The sequence below is a fragment of the Chelonoidis abingdonii genome, chromosome 8 (assembly GCF_003597395.2).
Source record: "Chelonoidis abingdonii isolate Lonesome George chromosome 8, CheloAbing_2.0, whole genome shotgun sequence".
Classification (NCBI taxonomy): Eukaryota; Metazoa; Chordata; order Testudines; family Testudinidae; genus Chelonoidis; species Chelonoidis abingdonii.
In genome coordinates this window covers 38,671,550-38,693,692 of record NC_133776.1, presented here as the reverse complement: position 1 = coordinate 38,693,692, position 22,143 = coordinate 38,671,550, and the positions used below count along the sequence as shown (strand labels likewise).

The 22,143-nt window shown below is 43.0% G+C and overlaps 1 protein-coding gene across 1 annotated transcript in view; it reads left to right on the top strand.

Moving 5' to 3' along the window:
- The window catches only part of SGPP2 (sphingosine-1-phosphate phosphatase 2), a 46,039-nt gene that overhangs the window by 6,277 nt on the left and 17,619 nt on the right, over positions 1 to 22,143 (top strand). The gene's annotated exons all lie outside the window — the stretch shown is intronic.

Below are 22,143 nucleotides of genomic sequence, written 5' to 3'. Positions count from 1 at the left end.
TTCTCTGATTCATCCAAATTCTCTTCAATCCGCACAGCTTGGGCTGGAAATCTGAACAGCATTTGTCGTGAGATTAAACTTCTGGCTGAAGTAGACATATCAAACAAACAAACGTGCTTAAACTTCTTTGAGTCTCACCACAGGTTTGAGTTTATAGGGGGAAAGTGCCCATCACTACTCGCAGCACGAACACTGCATATTGGTACATATTCAGCTCATTCAGAGACAGATCAAGGAACTACTTTGCTACACTTTCCCCCTCCTGCTTGTCATTCAGTATGCTTAAGATTACATTTAAACAAAACAAAGGAAGACCATTAACTCAGTTACCTAAGTAGTTTTTAATTTTTGTGTTTTAATTTGAGTGTTATGTGCACACCCGTGTGGGTGTATAATATGTACACAATGCATATATACATGTGTGTGCATGTACTACATTCGCTTTCTGACCCTGTAGTATGTTGACACCTACGGCAGTATACAGAATACGTGAGCAATGTGGACTTTGCCAGGGGAGTGTTTGAGATTGCCTTTGTGTCAAAGAGATAAGCTGGTATTTACTGAAGAGCTGGCATTTCAGGAACAAGCTGGCCTTCCTGATCAATGTACAGTATGTATTATGATGAGTAGAACTGGAGAAATGGAATCAGGTTTCAGAAGGGGCATAGTTTGGTGCAAGACCAGGGGCCTTGGGAATGCAGACTGGGACCAGACTTGCCAAAAATGAAAATCCTGCTTCATATTTATATAAACTGATTATTAAATAAAGATCATTAATGCCAAATTGGAACAAAAATATCCACAAAAAATCACATTAAAAATGAACTTACTTTTTAAAATGGTTTTTGCTTTATTATTTAGATTAAATAACTTATTTTTCATAGTATAATAAGAGGTTGCAATTGAGACTTCAGATCTGAATTCCTGATTAAATGAAAGATTTTATAATTTAATATAATAGAAAAAAAATAGATTTTCCTCTCAGGTCAGGACGGACCATTGGGATCATTTAGTCTGGCCGCCTGGAAAACACAAGCCATAGAATCTCATCTAGAATTTCTGCATCAAACCCATACATTCTATTTGAACTAGAGCATACATCTATTAGAAAGCTATCTAGAGTTCAAGTGATGAAAAATCCACTATGTCCCTAGGTAAACTTAGGAGGGCTTGGATTCAAAACCCTGATCTGAACATGCCTGAAACCAGGTGGTCATTTTTTATATATGATTTGGATATGGACCAAAAATAGTATAGCCATCATAAGATCAGTATTTCTTGCAAGATATTTCCACAATTTGGGTCTCAAATAATGTTTAAATAGTTAATGAGACTTTAGAGATGTGACACTTGAGCCATTAGTCCCAGTTTGACTTCAAACCCAGATTCTGAACCCCTGCCCAAACCTAATCTCTACTGTATGTAGGTTCTTATACTGCCCTCATCACTAATATCTGAGCACCTTCCAGCAGTGCATTAAGCAACATGTCTAGCAATACAGATCAGTATACTAAACTCTTGTGCATCGGCTACATTTCAGAGGGGTGAGTGGGGGATGAAGAGGGGAATTAGGATTAATGTTCATTTGTTGCAAGAATTTCATTAAGAATTGCCCTCTTTCAGACTGCTTCTCTCACATGTTGCTCTCAGTGGGAGTGAAGACAATTCTTTATGGAATTCTCTGTACAATATTTGTGAGCGCTCATTGAAAAAGCTTTTTTCTGTCAGTCTTCATAACCAAAAGCAAAAAGTAACCGTTAATCCTAAATGTTTCTTTTTTAAAAAAGCACCTGTTGCACCAGAACTACAGAGGAATACAGGAGACAGGAGAGAAAGCAAGCAGCGAATCAGTGTCTGCTTTGTGAAACATGGGGATAGGAGAATGTTGGGGTGCCAAAGAAAGTGGTGGAGGGGAGGAGGAAGGTGGCAAACAGAATTAAAGTTCGGGTGCCTTAATTGTGCATTTCCATACCTTAACTTGTGTCCCTTTTAGCATTAACCTTAGTTCTGAATTGCTTGGGTATGTAAAGCTTGGGTTTGCAATAATTAAACCATCCCTGTAATGTTTTACCTTTGAGTTAGAGATTGTATTCAATCTTGCTTCTCGTTTTACATAGCTTTTATCTGGGGAATTTTGTACAAGTTGTATGCTTAAATCGGTGAGATTATGCTGATTTATGCTATCAGAGGACCTGGTCCTGGTTTGTGGGTGTGGTATTGTGGATGAGTAGGAGAAGGTTCCCACTCTGAATTAATGAGGAAGTTTGCATGACATGTTGCCTTGCAATGGAAGAGTAGCTGAAAGCTGTTGGTTTTTGCAAGACTTGTAAATGATGATGTGTTTTGACTTTAAGAGTAAATACTTATTAACACATTGGAATTTAACTATATTTGTGGTTCCAATTGACATTACTGCTGTTGGATTCTTGGGCACCACTTTGAAAACTTATTTATTGATCAATTGTGATATATGTTTTAGCTTGGAAGGATTAGAGTTTTGGTCAGTAAATGTCAATTTCACCATGCACAGACAAATTATATTATAAATAATTTCCATCGATAGGAATTTTTAGATAGGAAAAGTAAGAAAAATGCTGCTTGAGAATTTAGAGTTTGATGTTTACTTTGTATATTTTGACATGTGATGCTGACATTTGTGTCTGAACAAAGTTTTAACTTTTTGAATCTCACCATCATTAAATAATTATTTTCAGATACACACACTATTAATTTCCTACAACTATGAAAAATATAAAAATCAGGAAAAATGATTAAAACCCATAATTTTGTACAACTGTGAAAGTATAAAACAGATGCAAATCACTTAATTTTTTTAAAAAAACAAACCAGTATTATCTGTCAAAATAATAAAATTAAAATTGAATTCTGCCAAGCCAACACATTTTATTGTTTATTAATGTGTCCTCAACATTCTAGGGGAGACTCTTTCACAAGCTGATAAATGCAACTGCATTTGCTACTGAAAAACCACTTCCACTCAACAATGTGGGCCCAATTTTCAAATGTGGGTCCCTAGACATGACATCCAAATCCTGCATTTAGGTGTCTAAAACTGCTTCACCTCACACGTACATAGTCATTTGCATACCTTAAATGCAGTATTGAGCATCTAGATGTGATATTTGGACATCCACCTTGGTGCCCATATTTGAAATTTGAGCTCCCCAAAGAAGTGAAGAGTCTAAGAAAAATAAAGTAATACCAAGCTTAGGTTAACTACTACATTTCCATAGTACTTGGGGATCAAAATAAGTGATCATAGAGTAAAGTAGTATTATCTTCAAAATAATAAAAAGCTGTGGGTTGGAAATGATTCTGCAAGTGCTCGGAATTACTATCTGCTCGCAATGGAAAGTGCAGCGAAAGTTCCCACAACTGAAGCAAATAATGCTTTATCTGTCTTTATACAATGTGTGCCTGATGTTGCGTGTCCAGCGTGTTGAAGTGCAGCAAGCTGTTTGCTAGAGATTCAGACCTTGGTGAACAGGCTCCTGCTATGTTTTTCTTTAAGAAAGAAAGAAAAGTTTCTTGAAACAAAGACACCGTTTCACCAGAGCTGCAAACTGCAGGAGTTTTGCAGTTTGAGGGAGCGATCAGATAATATACAAAACCAGTGTTAGGCTACATAAGTTATTGTTTCTTCTGAAGTTGAGCTTGATTCATTGTTAGGTGTAACTCCACTGAATCTGGTCAAAATGCACCAGGGATGAATATAGCACATCACTTTTTGCAACGGAATTTTAAAGACTTTGTAAGACCCCAGTTTATTCTCAAGAGGACCCAAGGAAAGACAGATCTAATAATCTATGGATTAAGACTTTTGTCTGTTCTCTTCCGTATTTCCTAATTTTTCCTCTAGTTTATTTCTAGGTCTGTGAGCTGGAAGAATTTGAATTTTTCAAAAGTGTGGGAAGTGGCTTTGTGGCACTCCAGGGAATTTTCAAAGCTGATATTGGTCATACCCAAGTCTGAGAACCCAATGGCTTGAGCACTGGAGGCAGCGTGGATGTGTGGTCTGAGAAGTGGGTGCCCGACAGTATTTTCAGGAAATCCCAAGGTTGCTCATGGGCTGTTCCAGGTACTGCTCCTCCTAATTCTTTCTGACATCATCTGTTTGGCAGTGTCTGAAAATAGCCTGCTTTTTAAAATGCACATCACACTGGGGTGTCTAGGCTTCACTATCGTATGTAAAATTCATGAATAATTTTGAAAGTCCCATCGAACAGTATGTGCTGAGGTAACTTGAATGTGGTTAAGTGCCAATTTATAAGTCTTATGGGAATCCAACTCTCAGCCTCCTAAGTGACACTGATCCTGCTAAAGCTTTTGAAAAGGTTGGCCTCACTGTGCAGAAACGCCTCCCTTATCTGCTTCATGTTCAGTCTCAGTCATGTTCCAGCCCAGCAAATGGGTGAAATCGTTTTATGCTGTGTCTACGCTATGAGCTTGTGTGTGATTGTCTTGCTCATGTATACGTACTAGCCCTAGCTCTCATCGAGCCAGCATGAGAATAAATAGCAGCGTAGTCACAATAGCACAAACAGTAGCAGTGGAGACATAGTTTAGCTGTGCCGAGTACGTACCCACTGGTTTCAGAGTGTTTGTGCTCAGCACAGCTATGCTGTGCCTCTGCTGCCACTAGCCATGCTACAGTAGCTACTAGATGAGCACAAGCATGTGTACGCAAGCAGGGGAGATCAAACCCCTGGCTCATAGTGTAGACATAGCCTTAATGTCATTTAAACACATACACTGCCCTGACACTTTTCTATCCATTCTGATGCTGGAGAGACTTGTAGCATTGTGCAGACATCCTCTAGGAGTATTGGGTGAGCTTGTGCCACAGGGAGACAGTGGTACATGGGGGAGAACACTAGTACCTTGAGAATAGGGTGACCAGATGTCTCAATTTTATAAGGACAGTCCCGATTTTGGGGTCTTTTTCTTACATAAGCTCCTATTACCCCCCCCACTCCGTCCCGATTTTTCACATTTGCTGTCTGGTCACCCTACTTGAGAACATATCATATACCAGTGAGGTGGTGAAAAGTCAGTGTCTGGGAACCCAGCTAAGGCATGAGCTGATAGACAACTTGGGTATCTACTACTTTGAGTATTTTTCAAAGAGCAGCAGACTCCACATCCTCCTATGAAAATTCAGCTTGTTGTCCGAGTGTCTGACTTTGGGCATCCTCTACAGAAAGCCCTTTTGAAAATTCTCCTGAAAAGTCTCCCTTGAACCAGACTATTCTTCTGCTTGCAAAAAACTTGAGAGAGTTCTCACTTTGGATCTGTGCTGCCTTAAAATGAACAAACAACAGAAAAATAGCAGCGTTCACAAGCTCTTGCTATACAGTTGCGTACCAAAGCCACTCTTTCCTCTTTTGATTTTTCCTTGTTCCAAGCAGACTCTACTTTGGATCTGGTTAAACATTAAATTTAAAATCCCCAAGGGGATATGCTGCAAACAAAAAATGTTTGGCCTTTTTAGAATCACTGTGAAACAATAAGGGAGGTTTCCCATTTTTGCCCTCCTCGACACAAACACACACACATGCACAATAAATTTTGGTTCTTTGGAATTACTACTATAATCTGAAAAATGACTCTGTCTTGATGACTAGAAATCTGCACATATACATTTCATAGAACCTAGTCTCAGCTGTCTGTCCCTTTGATCAAACAAAGTAAATCCACACAGCTAGAGATCAGCCTTCCTCATTTTTGCTTAAATTTCTCATCTGAATGGCTATCAAAAGAGATTTTTTTTTTCTTTTCTTGTTTAAGAAAAGCTTGTTTAAATGAGGAAGTTTTTTGAAATACAGGGTCCCAGAGACAAGGTGGCTTAAAAACTCTAATGGATCAGACAGGTCAGAAATCATGTTAAAGACTAAAAGTCCTTGCAGAGTTTAACAGATTTCAGTAGTCTCCTTGCATTTTTGTTTTGAATGGCTTCTGTGTGTCCTAAAGAAAACTAGCATATCCAAATCTAATGCAAATCTGAAACCTAGTTATTTTTAACACAAGCTTTGTTAGTTCTTGACTGTATTTTTTAAAAACATTCTTCATTTTGAGTAAGGTGTGTTAGAGCACAGTGTCTGGATAAGTTACTCTTTCTTTAAGAAAGAACATCTTAGTTGTGAATATGAAAGTGAAACAACTGAATGACACAACTCAAAAGAACTGAATTTCCTTTAGAGGGTCATGTAGTAAGATATAGCTTCAGAATTGTCTAAAGTACACCAGGAAGGTATCCTGCTTTTTTACTTTCGTCTCACAATGGCTTTTGTCCTGCTTTATTAGATGTAGTAATAATTAGTGTAACTTATTTAAGGTCAGAAAGGAGCACCAGATCATCTAGTCTGACCTTCTGTATATGACAGACCGCTGCCACCACCACCTGCACAGTGCACACTAAACCCAACAACTGAAATGAGACCAAAGTATTACAGCCCACAGACAGGGGTGAAAGTATCTTAAATGACTTACTGGTACTCAGGGCGGCCAGGGTCCTGTGCAAGGTGTGGGGGGGCACTCTGGGGCGGGGCCTTGGGCAGAAGGAGCAGGACTGGGGCTGAAATCCCCCAGCCAACCCTTTAGTGCTTCCCAGCCCGCACTTCCCAGGGTTTTGGCAGCGATTTAAAGGACCCAGGGCTCTGACCACAAGCATGGCAGCCAGGAGCCCCAGACCCTTTAAATTGTCACCAGAGCCCCTGGTCACTGCTGCCACTACCAGGGGCGGCTCTAGGTATTTTGCTGCCCCAATCACAGCAGGCAGGCTGCCTTCAGCAGCTTGCCTGTGGGAGGTCCCCGGTCCCACGGATTCGGCAGCATGCCTGCGGGAGGTCCACTGAAGCCGAAGGACCAGTGGACCCTCCGCAGGCACGCTGCCGAAGGCAACCTGCCTGCCGCCCTTGCAGCGACTGGCAGAGCGCCCCCCATGACTTGCCACCCCAGGCACGCGCTTGGCGTGCTGGTGCCTGGAGCCACCCCGGCCACTACCACAGCAGAGGCCAGAACCAGGGGCCCTTTAAATCGCTGCCGGAGCCCCGGGGTAGTAATAGTGGAGGCTGGGAGCCCAAGGGCTCTGGCCACTGCTGGGAGCCTAGGGCTCTTTAAATCGCTGGGCCCTGGGGCAGCTGCCCCTTTTGCCCCACCATCAGCAGCCCTGCCGGTATGGTTGGCACTTTCCAGTATGCTGGACTGGACTGGCTTACTTTCAGTTCTGCCCACAGGAGACTATTATGTGCTATAGGCAGATAATAGGAGGGAGCAAGATGCACCAGTAGTGATATACCAAAATAATCCCAACAAGTGACCCATACCCACATGCTACAGAAGAATAGTAAGAACCTTGGGGTTTTTCCCCTATCTAACCTGAGAGAATATTCCACACATGGCAATCAATCAGTTAGATTGTGAGCAAGAACCAGCCAGCCAAATAACTGAGGGAAAATATTCGATTCTAAATGGGTTGGTTATTTTGTTTCACTCATGGACAGATCTTGCACACATAATTTAGAAGTGCAATATCGCAAATGTGTATTTTTCTTTTATCTTCCAAAGTCTGTTCCCCCTACTCACCCTGGGAAAAGTCAAGGACAGAAAGTAGTGGCTGCTTGCTTATAACATTATGGTGAAATCTTGGCCCTTTTGCAGACAGTGTTGATGCTTTCATAGACTGCAGTGGAGTTAGGCTTCCACCGTAATGTACAGCTGGGAAATAGTTGTTCAGATCCTTCCCAAGACAGTACTTTCTCTTTGAGTGTAACAGCTACAAACGTCTCCTTAGCAGAAGGTTCTATTTTTGTCTTTCCTTCACACAATCACAAAATAGCTCCTGCTTTTTCTTCTCTTTCTCAGCTAAGGAATAAAAAAAATATTCAGAGTGCATATTTTTAAAAAAATATTTTACTTTTAGATTGTTAAAAAGTATTATTTTTATATATAAACCGGTTATCTTACCTACTTTGAGTTTAGCTCTTCTGGTAAACCCAGGATCTAATGCATCAGAACTATATCATTGGTCTCCTAGGCGCCAACTTCTACTGGCACTGGTGGGTGCTCGACCCCCTTCTACCCCCAGCCTCACCCCTCCCGCCCCTATTCTGACTCCTTCCCCAATTCCCAGCCCTGCCTCCTTCCCTGAGCATGCCACATTCCCGCTCCTCCCCCCTTTTATGAGGAAAAATGGGGAATAAGACATTTACCAACTATGAGCTAATCTCAGATGAAAAATTTGAATGTATCTGAATGATACAACTGATCCAGTGTTGACACACCTTTATTATCTAGTTGCAGCAAAATCTTGAGTAGATGAGGGTGGATCTCACTGCCAAATTTCAAGTCCCTACTCCAAAACACAGAGAGGTACTAGTGTTTCTTAGGCCTGGTCTATGCTACGCATTTATACCGAATTTAGCAGCGTTAAACCGATTTAACGTTGCACCCGTCCACACAACAAAGCACTTTATATCAATATAAAGGGCTCTTAAAACCGATTTATGTACTCCTCCCCGACAAGAGGAGTAGCGCTGAAATCGGTATTGCCATGTCGGATTAGGGTTAGTGTGGCCACAAATCGACGGTATTGGCCTCTGGGCGGTATCCCACAGTGTACCATTGCGAGCACTCTGGAAAGAGATCTGAACTCGGATGCACTGGCCTGGTAGACAGAAAAAGCCCCACGAACTTTTGAATTTCATTTCCTGTTTGCCCAGCGTGGAGCTCTGATCAACACGGGTGGCGATGCAGTCCCAAATCCAAAAAGAGCTCCAGCATGGACCATACGGGAGATACTGGATCTGATCGCTGTATGGGGAGACAAATCTGTTCTATCAAGCTCCGTTCCCAAAACGAAATGCCAAAGCATTTTGAAAAAAATCTCCAGGGCTATGATAGACAGAGGCACAAGAAGGGACTCACAGTGGCTGTGTGACCAAAGCGTAACAGAAAGCCAAAGATCAAATGGATGCTTATGGGAGGAGGGAGGGGGGACTGAGGACTTGAGCTATCCACAGTTTCTGCAGTACTTGAAAAGTATTTTGCATTCTTGACTGAGCTCTCCCAGTGCCTGAAGGTCAAAAACATTGTTGCCAGTGGTTCAGGGAATATGTTGTCAATTTACTCCCCTCGCCCCCTTCAAAGAAAAGGGAAAAAAAATCGTTCTTGCTTTTTCATGTCACTGTATTTCGACTGGAGCTGCTGGTAGAAGGGGTGCTGCAGCGCTAAACAGCAGCATCCTCTCCCCTCCTCCCCGGTGGCAGGTGTACAGTACAAAATGACTGATAGCCATCTCGTATCGTCCTGTGAGGTCTCTGCCTGCCTTGGTGAGGTTGGCCCGGGGCACGACTGGGCAAAACTGGGAATGACTTCCGGTCATTCCTTTTAAGCTTGTGTCCTGGAGATTCAGTCCTGGCAGATGGTGGCAATAAGAGCTGGTAACTGTCTCATCATAGCAGCTGGAGGCTGTGGCCCTCTCCCTCCACCCTTTAATGAGTAATGAGAATGTCCTCCTGAATATCAATAGCATGCTGAGGCGCCCTCCCCCCTCATTTTATCTCACTAAAAAGTCAGTGTTTCTTATCCTGCATTCTTTACTTCATGCACACAAGGGAGAATAATGCCATGGTAAGCCTAGGAGCGATTGGAGGAGGGAAGCAATGGTGAGGTTGTTGCAGGCCCCCCTAGATGGCATGCTAGCTCATCATTCCTGGGATATCTGGGGCTCTGACCCAGAGTGGCTGTGCTCTCTGGTTCTCTAGTAGACTTGCCCCATATTTTAGGCAGGACTGACTCTAGTTTTAGACAAAATATAAAGAAGGGAATGACCTGGGAAGTCATTCCCATTTTTGTCCATGTGCCCCTGGCCGACCTCAGTGAGGCCGGCCAGGAGCACCCATGAGAGCAGCACATGGTACAATATGACTGGTAACCATCATCGCCAATTTCCAAAGCAGTAGACAGTGCAATAGGGCTGGTAACCATCTCTGCTACCTTGAAAAGGCAAATGAATGCTGCTGTGTAGCACTGCAGTACCATGTCTGTCAGCAGCATCCAGTACACATACGGTGACAGCAACAAAAGACTAAACGAGCTCCATAGTTATCATGCTATGGCGTCTGCCATGGCAATCCAGAGAAAAAGGGCGCAAAATGATTGTCTGCCGTTGCTTTCACGGATGAAGGATTGAGTGACGACATTTACCCAGAATCACCTGCGACACTGTTTTTGCTCCATCACGCATTGGGATCTCAACCCAGAATTCCAATGGGCGGGGGAGACTGTGGGAACTATGGGATAGCTACCCACAGTGCAACGCTCTGGAAATCGACGCTAGCCTCGGTACATGGATGCACACTGCCGAATTAATGTGCTTAGTGTGGCTGCGTGCACTCGACTTTATACAATCTGTTTTAAAAAAACGGTTTCTGTAAGATCAGAATAATCTCAGTGTAGACATACCCTAAATGAAAGAGCTGGAAGACTTTTAAAAAAAAAAAAAAAAAAAAAACCCACATGCAACCATGGGCAAACATTTTTTTCTAAACTTAGTCTTAGAAACAATTGAACCATTTTAGCTGAAACTTTTCAAAACAACACAAAAACAAAAACCAAAATACCTGAGGCAAACACCCAGCAAGGAAGACTTCCACCCCAAATGGTTTGACAAAGTTATAAGCAACTGAAAACAGGGTTGTATAATGGACAATGTCAGCTAACCTTTCATATTGGCTTTGTTATCTGTGCTGTACATAATAAATGTGTACAGGAAGCAGATTATATATTGCACACCCTTGAGAGTGTTTGCTTAAAATTATTACCTCTGATTCATGAATAAAAGGAATCCAAAAACAGAATGTAGCTTAAAAAGGTGGTTAGTTTTTTATCTTCTGTTCATCAGAAGCTGTAATGTTATGCCTAAAGCAGTTCACCCTTTCACAGTGGGATAGGGAAACTCAAGAGACACCATGAGCAATAGTTGCACCGTTTGAACTGGTTAACTGCCCTGAAGCTCTTAGCTAGCTATGGTAAAACATTCTTTGCAAAAAGGTCATGGAAAGGTTACCGCTCCGCCTCTCTAGATGGTGACTACTACGTGTGATAAATAGCCCTCTTATGAAATGATCATATTTAATAACTCCATGCTTATTACAAGAGTTAGGGAACTGGAGATACTGAAAGAGTCAATGGTGCTTTCCCTTCTTTGATTTTTTTTCCAGGCCTTTTTATTTTAACTTGGATAATTCATAGATTCTAGGACTGGAAAGGACCTCGAGAGGTCATCAAGTCCAGTCCCCTGCCCTCATGGCAGGACCAAATACTGTCTAGACCATCCCCGATAGACATTTATCTAACCTACTCTTAAATATCTCCAGAGATGGAGATTCCACAACCTCCCTAGGCAATTTATTCTGGTGTCCAACCACCCTGACAGTTAGGAACTTTTTCCTAATGTCCAACCTAAATCTCCCTTGCTGCAGTTTAAGCCCTTTGCTTCTTGTTCTATCATTAGAGGCTAAGGTGAACAAGTTTTCTCCCTTCTCCTGATGACACCCTTTTAGATACCTGAAAACTGCTATCATGTCCCCTCTCAGTCTTCTCTTTTCCAAACTAAAGAAACCCAATTCTTTCAGCCTTCCTTCATAGGCCATGTTCTCAAGACCTTTAATCATTCTGTTGCTCTTCTCTGGACCCTCTCCAATTTCTCCACATCTTTCTTGAAATGCAGTGCCCAGAACTGGACACAATACTTCATTTGAGGCCTAATGAATAACGGTGAGATGTAGTAATGTGGCTCCAGCAGTCTCAGCAGTTGTAGCAAGTGCCAGGCACTCTGTTTCTTTGTTGCAAATCATCCATGTAAAAAGCAGGTAGGGGAGGGCGCATGTTTAAAAAGAGCATGAGGAAATGGCACATCAATACACAGTTGTCTGAGGCTGCTACATGGTTCAGTAGTACTGTTGGTTTCTGATCATCCTTTAAAAAAGAGGTAAAGCTTTGGGCAACAAGGAAGAGATGAGATGGGAGAGAGAAATGAAGTAGTAAGTGGAGTTGTGTGTAAAATTGGTACTATCAATAAGGGAGAATATTGAATTATAATTAACTTTGTGGAGGTGACTGTGGCACTCTGAGGAAAATAATGAGCATTGCATATAGAACTGATTTAAAAGAAACTACTACCTTTTCAAGTAGCCAGTCTGTGGAAATCACTGTACCAGGAAACCGTCATGCCAAGTAAAGTTGCCAACTTTCTATTCAGACAAAACCGAACACCCTTGCCCCGCCCCCTGCCTCATCTCTCCTCTGAACCCATGCCCATATCCCACCCCTTCTCCAAGGCCCTGCCCTGCTCACTCCACCCGTCTGGGCTGGGACTGAGGGGTTTGGAGGGTGGAGAATCAGGGCTAGGGTAGAGGGCTGGGGAGCAAGAGGGGCTCAGGGTACAGGCTTCGGGCGGCGCTTACCTCAAGCAGCTCCCAGAAGCAGTGGCACATCCTGTCTTCGGCTCCTATGTGGAGGCACAGGCAGGTGGCTCTGTGTGCTGCCCCATCCACAGGTGCCACCCCCTCAGCTCCCATTGGTCACAAAGCCCCCTGGCTCCACATAGGAGCCAGAGGTGGGACATGTCGGCTGCTTTCAGAGAGCCATGTGGTGCGGAGGCTAGCAGGGAGCCTGCCAGCCCCACTGTGCGGCACCGCCAACTGGACAGTCAGTGGCCGGTCAGTGGTGCTGATCGAAGCCACCAGGATCCCTTTCTGACCAGGTGTTCCAGTTGAAAACTGGACACCTAGTCGCCCTAATGCAAAGTACTGTGTCTGTCTCTGTAAGCTGCTGCGTTCGGGGCCCGTCCCCTCAGGTGCGACGGGGAGCCAGGGCGCCTCCTTCCAGGCGGCTGGACAGCTCAGGCTTCGCTCCCGTACTCGAGGGCTGAGCAAAGAAAAGTCTATAGGCCCTGGCCCTTAGGCAGGGCGGGGCAGCAAACAGTCAGACTCAGCTCAGGGGCTGAGCAAACAGAGTCTATAGCCCAGACCTCAGGCAGGGCAGAGCAACAAACAGGTCAGGGGGCTCTGACCCTTTGGAGCAGGGCAGAGCAGTAAACAGGTCAGGGGGCTCTGACCCTTTGGAGCAGGGCAGAGCAGTAAACAACTGTAGCTCTGGGTGAAGGGGGATACTGCCACCCAGTTACGGGTGGCAGGGGGAACGCAGGCCCACCCACTCCTCGGCGTTCCAGCCCGGGGCCCTAGTAGCGGCTGTCTCCGCTAAGGCGGTCAGTGGGGATCCGCTCCGAAACACACTGACTGGGTGATCGGTAGGGATCGTGGCCGATACACACGACCATAGGCTCGGGGCCCTCTGCGGCCTGACTGTGGTCAGCCGCCCCCGGGCTACTTCCAGTCCCCCCTTCTCCCAGTACCTGTCCTTCCTCGATGTCTGTCGGCGGATCCCAGACCATGGGTTCCTCGGAGACCTGGGAGGCAGTAGGGTCCGGTGGTTCCCCCGGATAGCCAGCACATGGTCTTTGCGGCTGGGGTTCCTCGGGGTACCTGGCGTGGGGCAGGTCCGGCCAACGCTCCTCTGGATAGTGGGCCCGGGGCAGCTCCGGCCAGCGCTCCTCTGGATAGTGGGCCTGGGGCAGCTCCGGCCAGCACTCCTCTGGATAGTGGGCCTGAGGTAGGCTGGGCCGAGCAGGAGCTCGGGCCTCCACGTCCTTCCTCCTCGGCGGCCAGCGCTCAACTGAGCTCTGAGCCCTGGCTCTTATACTTCCTGTCCCGCCCCTTGACTTCTGGGGGGCGGGAACAGGCGGTAGTGGCTCCGCCCACAAGGGTGCTTGTTCTGGCTCGTTCCCCTCAGGTGCGACGGGGAGCCAGGGCGCCTCCTTACAGTCTCTAAAAGGATCTGGTCCATTAAATAAACTATCTTATATCTTATGTTATGCACAATGCACTGAAGGACCAATCCTGCTGCATCTGCACCCACTGACGGTGCTGCCTATGTAGGAATTTGTAGAGTGAGTGATGTGCAGGTGAGAAGAGGAAATCACGCAGGGGAAAGAATGCCAGGGTTTATGCAGGCATCATGGAGAACAGGTCCACAAGGACACCACGCTTGTTTCTTTGGAGATCTGTAAGTGGATAATTGGGGATTCAGTGGATCTACTCCTAAGTGGGTCCACCAGCCATTCCCTTTCTGAGGAGGAGGGCGGTAGGCAGTGCAGAGACTAATAGCTGTGTACTCACAAAACACAACAGGTCTACAACCTTAGGCTTCCTCCTTAGGGCTAAGCCCTTGTTCTTGGGCTTGGCACAAGGAATCAGATATATCCCTGAAAGAATATACTCCCTTAGTCTCTCCACAGCTTCAGGTCTCCTTCTCAATGAATCAAGCAGTTAAATGTATAGGTTGCACAGTTCGTCTGTTCACTCAGGTTTTTGCCAGAGGAGGCGTGATATGTGATCTGTAAAACAATGCATCCTAGATTTTTGTTTTAATTTCTGTATGTGCTCCTAGGGTCAGACATCCATTTTATAAGTCTGAAAAATAAATACTGCTTTCACGGGTTTTGTCTTTCTACCTTTCCTTCTCCTAGACAGCTTATTTGTAACAAATATCACTTGCAAAGGATGCCAGTCCTTACATTTTCACCCTCCAATGTGTTTGATACTGTAACGCCATGTCTGTCCAGATACAACAGCCATCTTAAAACAAAAGCAGCCTGCTTGTTAATAGCAGTGTGTTAATCTAGGAAAGAAAGTGGATATGCAGGATTTCTGGTGCCAGTCTACACAAATGCTTTAGAAAGAAAGGCAAACCCACAGGTTCAAAGTCAGGCAGCCAGAGTAAGTAGAAGCCTCAAGATAAAATTCACCAATGTCATTGACCCCACGTATATTCTCTTGACTTTCATTAATGGATCAATAGATCAGATAAGAAGAACTCAAAATAGAAAGCTGAAAATAAATAAAATATAATGGCTGCATTCGGGCTCCTTTGTTAGGCAGCAAAAGAGTATTTCAGAGTATAAAAATAGAAAAGACTGATCAAAGTGCTCTGCCAAGTCTTCAGACATCTGAGGAACAATGGGCCTTTCTAGCTCACATACTAAAGCTCTCACAGTAGATTTTCTTGGAGACCTCAGAAGTAGGTTGCTGTTTTTATATCAGGATAATGGCCTGCACTACAGAATAATTAGGATTAGATGTAGTCACCTAAGAGTTCACAAATGTAACAACCAACTTCAGAAACCTTGCAATACCGTGCAAATATTGTCAGCTGTAAGAATATGTTATTTCCCATAAGAAACTGCAGCAAAAATAGTGCCACTTATTATATTAAGTACCAAGCCACTGTCTAGACGAATTATTCTCTATTGTATTCTCAGACTTTTTTCCTTCAATAATTACTCAAGTGGGACTTTTGTGATGATTCTGTGCAACAACTGTAACGATATGAGGGATGAGAACTTAGACTCCATATCTCTTCCCACACCATATATCGTGTGTGTGTGCACACAGAAACATGCACACTTTGTATACATGTGTAGGAGTGTGTATACAATACCTAGCTCTTTTATAGCTTCTTTTTAAATTAGTAGATCTCAAAAGCACTTCACACTCATTGAGGTATTTAACGGCTATCATGTGTGTCGATACAATTTGCATACATCCTGCAGAGAAAGAATGGTTAAAGGCAATGACTGATATGGTGACATATGAGAGAGAAGTATTTAAAATGCAGGATCATTTAGTTGAGTATGAACTTAAGATGCACGAGAACCCTTTTTTTGGTTACATAAAGAGGGCTGAAATGATAAACGCTGATATACATGCTGAAAACACAAAAAACCTACAAGTAAATAATGATGGAAAGACGTGCACTCGTTATTGTCTTCATAAGAAGTGGTAAAACTAGTCCTGCGTAAAGGTCAAGCAGCCAGCTGCACCATGGAGAACTCTGGCCTCCATGGGTGGGAGGAACCCTCTGCCTTTCAAGCTTTGGAGATAACTGCTACTGCAAATTAAGATGCTGTAATGGCTCTCTCAGCCACTATGTTTCCCCCTTTAAAATATGGCACTGACCAGTACTTCTGCATAGTAATGGATCCCTCAGGGTCCATCCTGTCTTCCCACACAATGTACCTGCTCCACTAGATCAAGGGGGAGGGTGATCTCAAGGCAGGATTTTCCCCCCAAAATGCATATTTAATACAGTGTAGAAAATATGTTGGATATTATACAGAAATTCAAAATAAAGTGCCTTTTTGTGTAACATACATATATGAAAACAGAGGTAGGCCTTGAAACCCACACTCAGCAATTCATAAGCAAACACTGTGATGTCTCCCATTTTAGCAGCAATGTAATACAGGGGGTTCTAGGGCTTTATAACCTCTACTGAAGACAAAATACCATTTCTAAGTGCACTGAGCACTGTGTATTAAAACAAGAGTTGTCAAAGTTAATAGTACATTATGGGTTACATTATTTGTGTTTGAACAGGGTTTGATTACTGAATTTTGAAAGATAGGGAGTATTTTGCAACAGACCGCACAGTTACTAGTTAGAACTAGCACTAGTCTTTTATTTATTTATTTATTTTTTTAAAGTAGCAGTTCTTAAAACAGCAGAGGACCTTGTGGTTTGTATGTGTGGAATGGTATTAATGCAAAGCCTAGAGCACTGCTAAATTCTAAGGGTGGGGGATTTCAAGAGTACTTATCATTGTCCTACTCTGCTTCCATTAAAATGAATGGGAGTTTGATTGATTTCAAATGGGACAGAATTAGGCCAATGTTTAAACCACCATCTGAAAAATCTAACAGCATGGTTCTGCAGATGAGTTCCTGGGGTCCCATCATATCACATAAGGGTTGAGTAGACCAGTAGGTCACTCCATAGTTGGGATATCTGACAAATGGTGGAGAAATGGGACATTCACAGATAAGAAAGTCCCCAGATGTAGATGAGGATAGTACTTTAATGTGACTACAACAAAGCAAATTTCAAATCCAGGCAGATTTACTCTTCGTGGTATCACTATTTAAAAATGCAAATTGTGGTGGAGTTGCATTCTGTTCTTGACACTGGTAAGGTGGCTGTTTCAGATGAAGGGGTAGGGACTGCTAGAGGTGATGGATGTGTCAACGCATGACTTGCTGTTACTATCCTTTAGTTGTTGCTGCTCATTGTCAAGCAGGCCCACCAACAGACATTTTGGGCCCCAAGGCCAAGGGAAGTTTTCAAATGTTCCTCTCACTTAGTTCAGCTATTTGAATTCTCAGTGCAGAATGGAAGCGAAGGGTACAACTTTCACCTAAGTAATTTTTCATATTTCTTGCACCCAGTTCAAACAGCTTTCACTTTTAAAAAGTGCAGACTTAATACATAGTCCTGAATCTGGAGGGGTGTGTGTGTGTGAGAGAGAGAGAGAGAGCTAGTTTGAAGAAATTTGGCTTTGAAATAGCAGAGATGAATGTTCAGTAAGAACACTCTGTACATGCTTTGACGTCAGGAAAATAAAATGACTGCAATGTGGTGCTCAGTGTCTTCACACCTGCATTGCAGCATGGAGGGAGCAGAGCTACTTTTCACAGAAGGACATGAAAAACTTTGACTTGGGGGGAGGGAGGGAGGGGGGGAGAAAACCACTCTCTTTCCTGTAACCCTCAGCAGGCCCCTTCTCAGCAGTATGTACAAATGCAGTGCTAATAGTATAAAAAACACTAATATTGCAGCTGTAGAATTATGGGAGTCATAAGCTAAATCTCAAGCTTCAGCGAAGATCTAGGCCAGACCATTTGACATTTCACCTTCTGGGCAAAGTACGTCTCTAGTCATGATACCACTTGTTGAAATCTAGAACTAGGATATTGTTGTGATCTCGTTGGGCTTTGACTATGGAACAAACTACCTATAATACAGTAGTCCTGCAAGGTGTGCTAGACCATCTACTTTCTTTGGCTGTAATTGCAACATACTCTTCTTCAGCCCAGCTCTTTACTACCTTTAACTGATCTATTTGGGAGAGGAGGGTTAGGAGTTTGAGGGGTAGTATGATGTACAGTTTGTAGCACAGGACCCCAGTCGAACACATAGTAAGAGTTGGCCCGGCCTGGAAGAGCATGCAATCTAAACTCAGAAAAGATGTGTTATCCCCATTGCACAGATAAGGAACAGAGGCCTGGTGAGATTATGTGATCTGGCTAAGGTCACATTGGGAATATGTGCCAGAAAGAGGAAATGAATTCAGATCTCCTGAATCTCAGTCCAGTGCCTCAGCCACAAGCTCATCTTTCCTCTCAAGTATACGATAAGCATTAATGAGGCCCCATGTCACCCCTGTGAGGCAGGCAGGCAGTTAAGGACACTGCCGAGAAGTGGTACTTACTGTATAAAGAGGAGACAAAAAAGCCTGACTGCTCACTCAACCCTCCCCCTCTGCCTCTGAATATGCACCGGGCCCAACCGTTAGCTGCCTTAGTCCTTCCACTGTGATTTTGGACGTGACTCCATCCTACCTTTTCACTTCCCAGATACCTCAGAGTTCCTTCTGCTCTTCATCCCTCCCGCCAACATCCAGCCTCTATTGTTTCCATACTAACCTCAGCAGTCCCATTTTCCCCTTAAGAACTTGCATCCTAACCTGGCTTGCAAATGATTCAGGCATGAAAGAGTTAAAAACACTATGCTGTAAAAGCAAAACAACCCGATACTGTGAGGTACCCTGTATTTAGACACACTTCCTTAAGTTTTCAAAACAACGTAAAGGGAATTAGCTATGCTCCTCCCACATTTCATGAATCACTCAACTTAAATCCCCATGCATTGCTTTGTAACTGTCTCCTCAAGTTAATTATGTCTTGCACAATCCATTATGTTTCTTGATTCTGTTACTTCAGTAATGGAAAAGAGAAGTCTTTAGGTTCAGACAAATTCCACATGCCAAGACAAAAACTTATTAATCTGCAAATTAAAATGATTTATGCTGAAATTGCCTGTATGTTGTTTTCCACCAGAACTGCAGGGGAAAAAAAGCAATTGATCTGCATCACTCAGAAATTGAACAGAACAGAGTGCATCCTAGAAGTAAACTTAGAAGCAGAGCAGTTAGAGCCAAAACCATAGTTCTCTAACTACCTGTTGAACACTAGCCACACAGGAAAGAAACAAAATTGAGCACCAAAGCGGGGAAATGATACTTCACTTGGGCAAAGGTTTCTTTCTGTGAGGCTCTGGCTAATTCTTTTTCTGTATATTTGTATGATGACAAATTTTGTCTTCTCACCCAACTTTTCAAAGCCTGTTCCTTTTTCTTTTCTAAACTTTCAGGTGGGGGCCTGTAGGTAGATTTTCCAGGAGAGATTGTTGGATGGAAAATTTTGCAGGCATGTGGGGTCTGTTGGAATAGATTTTACTTACAGAAGTTCTAAAGATTCTTGTGAGATTGGTGAAGTTTTGCTATAAGCAAGATCAGGAACAGTAGGAATGTTTTATAGTCAGCCCCACCAACATCCTAATTTTTTCTACGCTTGTGAAGACAACTGGGAGATATGTTGAAAATTCATGGGAAGGGTCCGAGAAAGTATATAAAAAGCTTACTCTTATGGCATATACTTTTTAATTGTAAAACCAACCATACATGTCTATCTTGCTGCAGTCATCTATATTTGCTGCTCATTGCTGTAGAATATTTTTCAGACTTGACTGTCTCTTGACCAAATTCTTTCACTGATGTAGATCAGTGTAACCAAGAACAGAACCTGACATACAGTTCTTAACAAGAGCAGTTCTTGTGTGGAGTCTGAGGTGCCTCTGGAAGTGTGAGCAAATGGCTTCTATTTAGAGTGAAAAAAGAACTACAACTGGAGAGCCTCCACAGAAATGCCAATTTCCAGCCTTCACAAAGGAACCTGTTACACTTTCCTGGGATCTTGTGACTTTACCCAATCCCAAAGGTACTTGATCTATGGTTGTGGCCATCTCTAGCTATGCTAACCTTGTTCCACAGCCATCACGGGTTCTGAGACACTTTGCAAATAAGTGAGTCAAGTCAAGGACTGAAAATGAAGTGCCCTGCAGTCTAGATTTTTATCTTGGTACTACCACTTCCATGCCGCCAGGTTCCCCCCACCCTGCTATCTTGACTTACCCACATCACCCTCAACCTTCCTAAAGAAAGCTTGGATTATGAGAGACTTGCAGTATCTTTCCCCTCAATACACTGTTGTCGTCATTACACTGTTCTAGGCAATACAAGCAGATTGACTTCTTAGGCACATGTTCAAAGGCTCAGTGTATGCCTTCATATATATACACTGCCTAATATATAGTGGTAGCACCATGAGCTTTTAAATTTTAAAAGGACATGTTTTCTAGTCTACGCTGCCATTTAAAAAACATTAGAGATGAAACTTAATACTTCTATTCATTGTACTGCATTTCCCTGGGACTTCCAACCTCCAATTTCATGTCAATAATAATCCAGCTCAGCATGGCTTGCCCTGCCTTAACCCTAGGCTAATACCAAAAACAGTAGCTTCATAATAATAGTGGAATACATTTCCCAACCCATCAGAGAGAATTTTTGCTTTTAGTTCTGGATTTTAATTGGCTCATGGAAATGCTCTGCTGCTTGGAAATGGCACAGAATTTTAAAGTACAGAAATCCACTAAGATTTCATCTCCCTTTGACCCACTGCATGCTGTGAACAGTCTGGGGCACAGACTGTTTAAAACCCACTCCCAGAATGCTACTGTGAAATGGAAAAGATCAGTAGGGCCATACTGATGGTATTAAATTGGCCATATATACTAATTCATGAGACAAAGGGGTTAAATGATACAAAATCTCAAGGGAATCATTTTTACTAGGGTCTGTCCCCTCCAACAGAGAGAGGACCCAGATCTTTATTTCCCCAAAGTTCAGGGGATGTTTGATTATGATGTTTTGATCACATAATGGTCTGGCCTCATAGCTACCTTGTATAGGCCAGATTTTGTTTTCAAAAGTAGATTGAGTGCAGGTTCCTGAGTCTCAAGGCCTCATCTTATAAAAGGAGAAATCACTTTGAAATAGAAAATGAATTACAAATATTTCATGACAAAGACCAGATTAAAAAAAATTATGCTTTTAAGAAAATTTCTCATCACGCAGTGCTAGAGGCAGAACAAAGAATCATCGTATACAGTAATTGAATAGTTTCAATGATAGATAGTCACAGTTGAATCTAATTTTTATGTAGAGTTTTTATTTTGTCTTATGAGACTTACTTTGCATATCTCTAGCTGCACCATCCTCATGGCAGAAAGGCTAAAGAAAGTTTGTTTTCCATTCTTTAAAAAGGCTGATACCAGGCAGCAAAGGACATACTAATGTTCTAAGCAGACTTGTTTCAAAAGCAGTATTTTATATAGTAACCTCATAGTCAGAGGCGCAGAGAGCACAGGGCCTTCAGGTTTCCGTCACTGTAATTAGGAAAGGGTGCTGAAGCACTACCTGATCCATAATGAGTAAAGAATTAACTTCTGCTTAGCTTCTTCCTCTTACACAGATGCTCAGGTGGCTTGAAGAGTGCTGGTTTATAATCCTGTTTTTGGGAAGAACACACACTACACCCAGGACCATGGGCTGAGCTGAAGCCTAAAGTTGGAGTCTATGTTTGTCTTCTGCTATGTTAACTTATTTTATTTTCTGATCACGAGTACTATCTATTTGGGGAGATGAGGGACTTCACTGACAGCAGCTCTGTCTTTTCTTTTAGTCTCTCTATCTGCTTACAAGCAATAACTGCTTGAGAGGATAATTTTTCTTCCCTTTGATTAATAAAAATATTTCAAACATCTGTGCTTCAGTGGTTAATAACATATTAATAGTTCCCTGACCTAACTTTCTGGTATTATAAAGTGTCTCAGTTACTTGGAATTGTCCAAGCAGTGCATGAAAGAACTTGGTTACCAGGATGTCTGGCAGGAGGAGAAACTTTGCAAACATAGTACTGCCTATCCTGCTTTCTCCACTGTGTCCATCCAAGGATGTCAAAACAATATACCCATCACTGCCTGTGGGTGCCTCTAGATGATGTTTTGATGGCACATTGTGGGGCTGGCAGAATTGAAAAATGCC